The 8,017-nt window shown below is 44.8% G+C and overlaps 1 pseudogene; it reads left to right on the top strand.

The window, feature by feature from the left end:
* The first annotated feature begins 681 nt into the window (after window positions 1-681).
* Window positions 682-2,492, top strand: LOC147977139 (protein FAR1-RELATED SEQUENCE 5-like; annotated as a pseudogene).
* The last annotated feature ends 5,525 nt before the right edge of the window (window positions 2,493-8,017 follow it).

Genomic DNA, 8,017 nt, shown 5'->3' with positions numbered 1-8,017 from the left:
CGACTATTACGGTGAATCCGACGCGGAGACAGGCCTTAATGACGAATCATTAGATGCACCTGGTTCTGGGGAGTCCGAGTCATCGGTCATCATGAGTGAGGTATGTGTGTAATCAATGTTCTATGGAAGTAAGTAATGTTAAACCTTAGAAATCTGTTTTCATGGTTGTGGTTTGATTGTGTAGGTGACACAAGATGATGGGGCAAAGAATGTCCAAGATACTGCCAGTGCAGATGATAAGAGGGATATGTTCATGCAGATAATGGAAATGACCTTGCGTCTCACGATGCTGCGTATGATTTCTACAACAGCTATGCTAGAGATAATGGTTTCAGCATTAGAAAGAATAAGGTCAGGTATAGCAAAACAGAGTCATGTCATATGCGTTATAGGTGGTTTGTTTGTTCAAGACAAGGGAAACATGACAGCAAGTTGCTAACCGAGGAAGGACACAGCCGTAGGCTCAGAGCCGAGACACGTTGCTTTTGCGAAGCGCACCTGACCGTCAAGCTTGACCAAAAGCGTGGGGTTTGGTATGTTGAAAGTTTTGAGGACAAGCATAGCCATATGTTGGCAGGACCGGACGAGGTACCTTTTCTTTGGTCCCACAGAAAAATCAAAGAGTACCAGAAGCATGAGATAATGTCCATGGGAGCTGCAAGGATTAGAATTCACGACATGATGGATTGCTTCATCAGCAAACATGTATGGTACGGCGGTGTTGGTTTTACCAGGCGTGAAATATACAACCTTTGCGCCAAGGAGAAGAGGAAGCTGCTTTCAAAAGGTGATGCTGCCACAGCCATAGGCATCATGGCCAGTAGGAAACAGAGGGATCCTAGCTTCTTTTTCGAGTACAGGCTAGATAAGGAAGGACATTTGAATAGGATGTTCTGGTGCGAGTCCCAGTCTCGTCATGACTATGAGGACTTCGGCGATGTGCTTGTATTTGACAACACGTACAAGATGAACTGCTATGGTATGCCATTCATACCTTTTGTTGATCTTAACAATCACCGGAAGACCACTGTTTTTGGTTGTGCCATAGTTTCGGACGAGACCGAGGAGACATACGTGTGGCTTCTACAGACTTTTTTGAGGTCCATGTGTCAAAAGATGCCTAAGAGTGTTATCACAGACGCCGACGCTGCGATGATCAAGGCAATTCGCGAAGTCTTGCCAGACGTGTGGCACCGTATATGTACGTGGCACATAGAGAAAAATATGAAGATTCACCTCAGTCACAAGTCCTTGAAGGAGTTCCGAACTCTTCTGTACTACAGCACGTCCACGGCAACGTTTGAGGAGAGATGGCACGCATTTTCCAAAAGATGGCAGTCGGAAAAAACTGTAACATGGTTGAGGCCGATGTATAAGAAGAGGAGACTGTGGGCCGCGGCATATCTAACTGAGGGGTTTTGGCTTGGCATGAAAAGCAACCAGCGGAGTGAAAGCCTGAACTCATGCCTTCACCTCCACCTAGACAGTGAAATGACCCTGGTGGATATGATTTTGCACTATGAGAACGCCGTTGTGCATATCCGTGAAAACGAGGCGCGAGATGACTGCATTGCCTCACAGAGTTTACCGGTGCCAGTTACTAGCTCGAGGGAACTTAAGAAGCTGCTTCTCACGTCTTCACTCCAGCAAACTTCTATATGTTGCAAGATGATCTTAGAAAAACTGACGGCATGGAGATTGTAGAAATTAAGCTGGGAGACGGATCATAGCAGTACATCGTGGCCTGGAAGAATAACCGGAAGCGCCGTTTTTGGGTGGAGTATACACCAGTAAATTCCGCAGAAACTATAAGGTGCAGCTGCAGAAGAATGATTCGAAAGGGTCTACCTTGCAAGAACATATTCCATGTACTGAAGCACTTGAACATATCTGAAATACCAAAGTGTTTAGTTCTTATTCGGTTCACGAAAGAAGCAAGGTTGGGACTGCCCGCGAGGCGCACAAGCGATCTGTTGGGATTTGGTTGGACTGGGGCCGGGGGAAGAATGAAATATAGCGAGGTCAGAGTGTTAGCGTCTGAAGCTATGCATGCGGCATGCAAACACCCTGCTTTGTGGGATCAGTTACAGGAGAGTTTGAAGGCTGTGATAGCTAAGAGTCATGAGTATGATCTGCTACAGGAAAATGTGTTGAAGCAAACAAATGACATCAGTAAGTGAAGTTGAATATGTGGACGATGGTGAAGGCAACATGATTGAGGTTAAAGATCCCTATGAAAGTGTCAAGCAAAGGTGCAACAAAGGCAGATGAGAGCCGCCCTGTCTCGAAAAATGGTAGACCACTCTCTTTTGATGAGTTGAAAACCCGGTGCGGCGCTTGCAAATTGGTAGGACACACTAGACGTAGCAAGAAATGCAAACAAAATCAGAAGTAAGTGTTTGTATGCATTGTGGATTATTAAAGTTTGTACCATTTATTAACTTAGCTTGTCTTCTATCAGGTGCAGAAAAGTGGAGAAGGAACAAGAGTAGAACACTTGCTTCAATTATTTACTGTGTTGATCAGCCGGCTCATACTTCGGCTAAGGTAGCTGTAGGCGCTTGTGTTTCTTTGGTTTGGAGGCTTTGGCCCCGTGATTGTATCCTTAGTGTATTAGCAGACGAGATCCCAGTCTTTGTTTAAATAAAGTAAGATGTTTCCCTGTAAACAAAAATCAAAAAAATTCTTTACTGTGTAATGACCGGGGCGGGAGGTAGAAAGAATATTATTGTACATTTCCCCTGCCCACGTCCTAAATGCCATTAAATAAGTAACTGTACCACTCTCCTCCCCACCACACACTCACCCACCTCCCACGGGCGCCGGTTCGAACTCCCCTCTTATCCCCACCTACAGTAGATCGAGAATACCCTCGCCGGCGACCGCTGCAGCCGCCTCCATGGAGAGAAGCCTCGGCTGGCAGAGAGCGATGATGGACCTCGCCGGCGATGACGAGGGGTGGCGCGCGCAGTTGACGGAGGTGTGCGGCTGGTTCCCCAGCACGGAGATGTTGGTCAACCATGCGCGTGGCCTCGTCAAAGTCCTCACCGACGCCGAGAGGAAGCGCGCCTTCCCCTACGGCCGCGGCGTCCTGCCGGTTGTCCTACTCATGTGGGCAATCCGAGAGGCCACGCTGAGCGACTCCCCTGTTCAGCGCGCAAGGTGGTGGATGTACCGCTCCACCACCATGACGCTGCGGCCAGATTCAGCACGCATCACGTCGAGGGCGGACCGCGTCGACGTCGAGCTCGCTGTCCCTGTGCCCGTCAGCCCGGACTACCAGGTCTGCCATGTGTCGAAGCCAGTGCTGCCGTTGGACCATGAGGAGGGCGAGGAGGACGCTGTGTAGATGGTAGAGCCGGTCGCCGTCGAGGGTGGCAAGACAATGCCCATCGACGTCGACCTCCTTCCCCTCCTCCCTAGCATAGTGAAGGTGGAAGAAGAGGAGGTGGCTCAGGATTAGGTGGCGCAGCTGTCCAACAGAACGGTGGTCAAGAAGAAGGCTTCTCCGTGTGTGGTGCGCCGCTCACGCCGCCTCAAATTTCTGAAGAAGTGAAGATGGGCACAGTTGCTGAAGGAGGAGGAAGCTGCTGATTATCTTAAGTTAGGTATGATGTTATATGTTTCAGCATATAAGTTAACATTATTTTGGGTTTGATGTTGGTTAGGTATGCTTTTATATGTAAGCATATAAGTTATGCAATCGGTATGGTTTGATCGGGTTCTTTGTGGCTGAAGAACTGAATATCTACTGCTCACCCTAAGTGGCAAGTTTAGTTAAATTTCTGAATATTGAATATGTATTGTTGCTTTGCTTCAGTGTTGCATGAAAGCTGCTAGATGTTGCTCCTATGTTGCAACAAGACAATGAACTAGTCTGCTACATAAATCAGTAGTGTTGCTAGGTGATGTGCCCATGTGCATCACATACCAAATATAGAACATGCCAAAAGTGCATTGTCTGTCAAATACAGGACATGCCAAAAGTGCATTGTCTGCCAAATATAGAACATGCCAAAAGTGCACTGTCTACCAATCATGATGGCCCCATGTTATTTATGCTGAAATCTCTATTACACTTTGCCCATAAATGAATAGAAAATAATTTAGCATCATTTCATCATGTCAATTACAATGATGTCAATAACTTTATGAACAATCTACTTGCTAACTATGACAGCAATCATAATGGCAAGCAGGCCAAGATACAGAAGACCTCCAAATCCTAAAATCCTATCCCTATAGAGCAATATCTCCTTGTGCATCTTAACCATTGCCTTCTTTTCTTTCTCATTCCTTTTAATTTCAGCTTCATATTCTGTAATCTTAGTCTCCAGTTTCTTGTTCTTCATGGCAAGATACTTAATGACTGAATTTGCTTTGCTATCCCACTCCCCATCAACCCATTCAACTTACTCAGAAGTGATATCATCCTAAATAAATCACGAGCAATTCAAGTCATTTTATAACTGAACTTGTCGCTGCAAGCGTTAAACACTGAACTTTTTTGCAGCTTGACCGCAATAGCAGTACTAGTTTGAAGATCATGCTCAGTACACTAACCTCAAACACACATCCCCCGAGTGCGCTGCCAAAATTGTCTGCATCTATGCAGACACGGCCACTAGGAGTTTCCTGATGACCACATAGATGGAGCTTGTCATGGCCACAGGTGATGAATTATGGGCGATAATGCTGGGATGTAAAGAACAACGGTAAAGAACTTACCTTTTTGCCACCAAAGTGTAGGACTGAAGAAACCCTAGCCGTGGGTTCTCCCGGTCCGCCGCCGCCCACGAAACCCCCGTCCCCTGTTCCACTAGATCCGCCGCCGCTGCCTCCTGTGACACTGAATCCGGCCCACCTGCTTGCAGGACCCAGGGTTCGACCTAACTTGCGGTCGCCACCGCTCTTCTCGCAGCCGCCGCCCGACGTCCAGCTCGCTGTCATGCTTTCGCCGTCGAGATTTGGAGGCGCAAATAGAGAGGGAGGGCTAGGGATTTGGAAAGGGAAATGAGAAAAGGGGAAAGATCGATGTGAACCTGGCAAAATGGGCTGGTGTAGCGCTGTCGGGAAGATAGCCCACCTGTGGGGCCCCTCACGTGGTTAGATGGGCCATGCCTGGCATTATGGTGAGTACAGAAAAAGTTAATTATACATATAATAAAAAACGACGGGTTTGTAAAACAAACTAGAAAAACATGATGCTTGATAACACGCGATAGAGCCAACGAGCTGACATGACTAATTTTGATGAGTGTAATATTACATTTTGGCTTGATATATTTACTTATCTACCATGACTACTTTTCATAATAATGTGATGAGGGGGAATTACTAGGAGATTATGCAAGATGATGACATGCAGATAGCTAAGGCGGAATGCTAAGCTTGGTAGAGTTTAAAAAAAGTTAAGATTGTGAAATTTTTAATATGAAACTTACGAGAGCAGTTGAAGAGAAAAATAGACTATTATAAAAAATTGGAGAAGGAGAAAAATATTAAGCAAGAACACTTGATAAGTGAAGCCGTGAAAAATACAATTATAAAAAATTGGAGAACGAGAAAAATATTAAGCAAGAACAATTCATAAGTGAAGCCAAAACTTTATTGGTACGACCAAATTGTCTTCTCCGAGCGAATTTTACGACTGAATTGTCTTGTACGAGCGAATTGTCTGACAGACACATACACATGCATGTGGCCTGTTTATTACATAAAAATTATAGAACCCCTAAGATAATCATGCCGTCGAAACCTTCGAACGGACTAAATCCAAACCGCTAAAACTTCAATCTTACATGCCGCATGAATTCTTCAGGCGCCTTTTCCTTGCGATTTCGTGAATTTTGTTCTTCACACACTCCATCGAGTTTGAAGGTGACATAATCAACTCTGCGACGAAACGTCTTCTCCTTGCGTCAACGGTGGCCTGCAAAAAATGACATAAAGGTTACATGAACCGAAGTTGCTACACCACCATAGTAGCTAGTCTACAAACGAAAATAACAGCATACCTGTGTAAATTGGCGGGTGATTCGGTCCCCGTCCCAATGTTCTAGACATTCTGTGACAAAAAGGCCACAAGAGTTCCTGGTACATATGCAAACATTAGCGGTGGGCAATACAAACATGTGTGTTGTTGTTTGATTGTGCATGATGTCCTATTAACTCACCCATCCTCTTGCTGGGGTATGTCATACTCGTTGATAGGCCACTTACTTACGTCCGGATATTTCCCTGGTGTAATAAGATTTGCCTGACGCATATCGTTTGCTATAGCCATTCGCTATAAAGAGGATAGTGTTAAAGAACAATCATAAACAATATGTAAGAGCAATGGTACAAATGTTGGTTACATTACCAGTGCTTTAATAGTCCTTTCAGTCAGGTCCAGAGGATAGAGCGAATCGAGAACTTGGAATTCTTTCTTGATCATGTGCATGACCACGGTCATCCAGTGGCTATTGTCGATATTCAACGCGATATACGTCTACAGTGCAAAAAACCATTACGGATCAAAAGAAATACTTGATGAACTATCATGTAGTGATGAATTACAAACATTACATACCTTATCACGCAAAGTATACTCTTTCATGACTCTATTAACTGCTCCAGCTTTGGTTAGAGCACTATCCATGTTGCAGCTCGATGGCAATGGATCATCATGTGCGATAGCACGATCTACAAGGAATTTGGACCTCCACGCTGGACAGAGGTAACGATCATGACCAACACGCAGCTCCAAATGTCCCATATAAGCATCAATAACCTGCATAGAATATCAGCGCATTACATGTTGAAAGTTGAGACATAGATTATTGAGCATTTTAAAAACAGGACATGCAAGTAGTACTTACATCGTCCGACAGCCATCTATGAGCTAGTACCGGTAGAATCCTTTCGGAAGTCAGAGTTATGCCACGCCCTTCACTGTAGTAATTTTTTTTTCTTGTTCTTCTCAGTGCTAGCAGCTAACTCGACAAATGAAATAGCTGTATAAATTATTTCCGGCGTCAACTCATCTGCCACAACCTCCGGCACATTATTGTTTGAAAATAGAGCTGCATGAAATAATATGAACGTCAACAATGGTGATCATATGCATTGGTAGTAAATAAAAAAATTAAGAATGTTAGTTACGATACCTCTAGTAGCAGTACTAGTACCAGAGGTTCTCTGACCACGGCTGGTACGCCTGCCGGGCTTGTCAAGTGCGTAGGGGGATTCAAATTTCTTGGGAATGGTCCGCTTCCGCTTACCGGACATAACCTCCTCATCCTTATCGATTGTTACACCCTTTTTTCCATTCGCCTTAGCCATGAACTTGCTAACAGAAGATGGACAAATGTCTATGTCCGATGAAGGTGCTAGAGTAGAAGTACCAACCACCCAAGGGTTTTCCGGTGTACCCCCACATACATCATTACGCTTAACAGGTGAAGCTTCCTTGTGTCCATTCATCTTCGGTGGGGTTTTCTGTTTGGCAAAATAAATCGTGTGAACATTTCTGGACGTAAAAAAATTAAACGAGAAAATTATAGACAGAAAGATAAATACATAGTACCTCAGGAATGGTTTTATGGTCGGGAAGCACTATATCAGGCTGCGTCATGTCAATGATCGACTGTCCATCACTGTCCATGTCTTCCTTGTACACGAATTCCTTCTTTTCATATGGACCATTCTCGAACGAATCCACTTCGTCCGGATCATTCTCCGCGGATGGCACGGCAGCAGCCGGCTTGTACATGACACCTGCTTTGTTCAACTTCTCCAACAACCTCTGCAATAGAAATATAAACTTAGTAATGGTAGCATGGTTTAAAACAGCAAACATACTGTAAACTATAAAGTTTGGGTGTGATACCTCAGCAACTTGATCAGAGATTTGCCTCATCTGGGTGTGTATGAAGTCCATGCACCGCTTCATTAGAAGCTCCATCAAATCTTTTGACAATGCGGTTGTCGTCGACTTCTTTGCGTTTCCAGTTGCAGGCTTGATTTTTGGCTT

Source organism: Triticum urartu, chromosome 4A, assembly GCF_056163025.1.
Source record: "Triticum urartu cultivar PI428250 chromosome 4A, HENAU_Tu73, whole genome shotgun sequence".
Taxonomy (NCBI): domain Eukaryota; kingdom Viridiplantae; phylum Streptophyta; class Magnoliopsida; order Poales; family Poaceae; genus Triticum; species Triticum urartu.
This window is presented reverse-complemented; position numbering and strand designations above follow the sequence as displayed.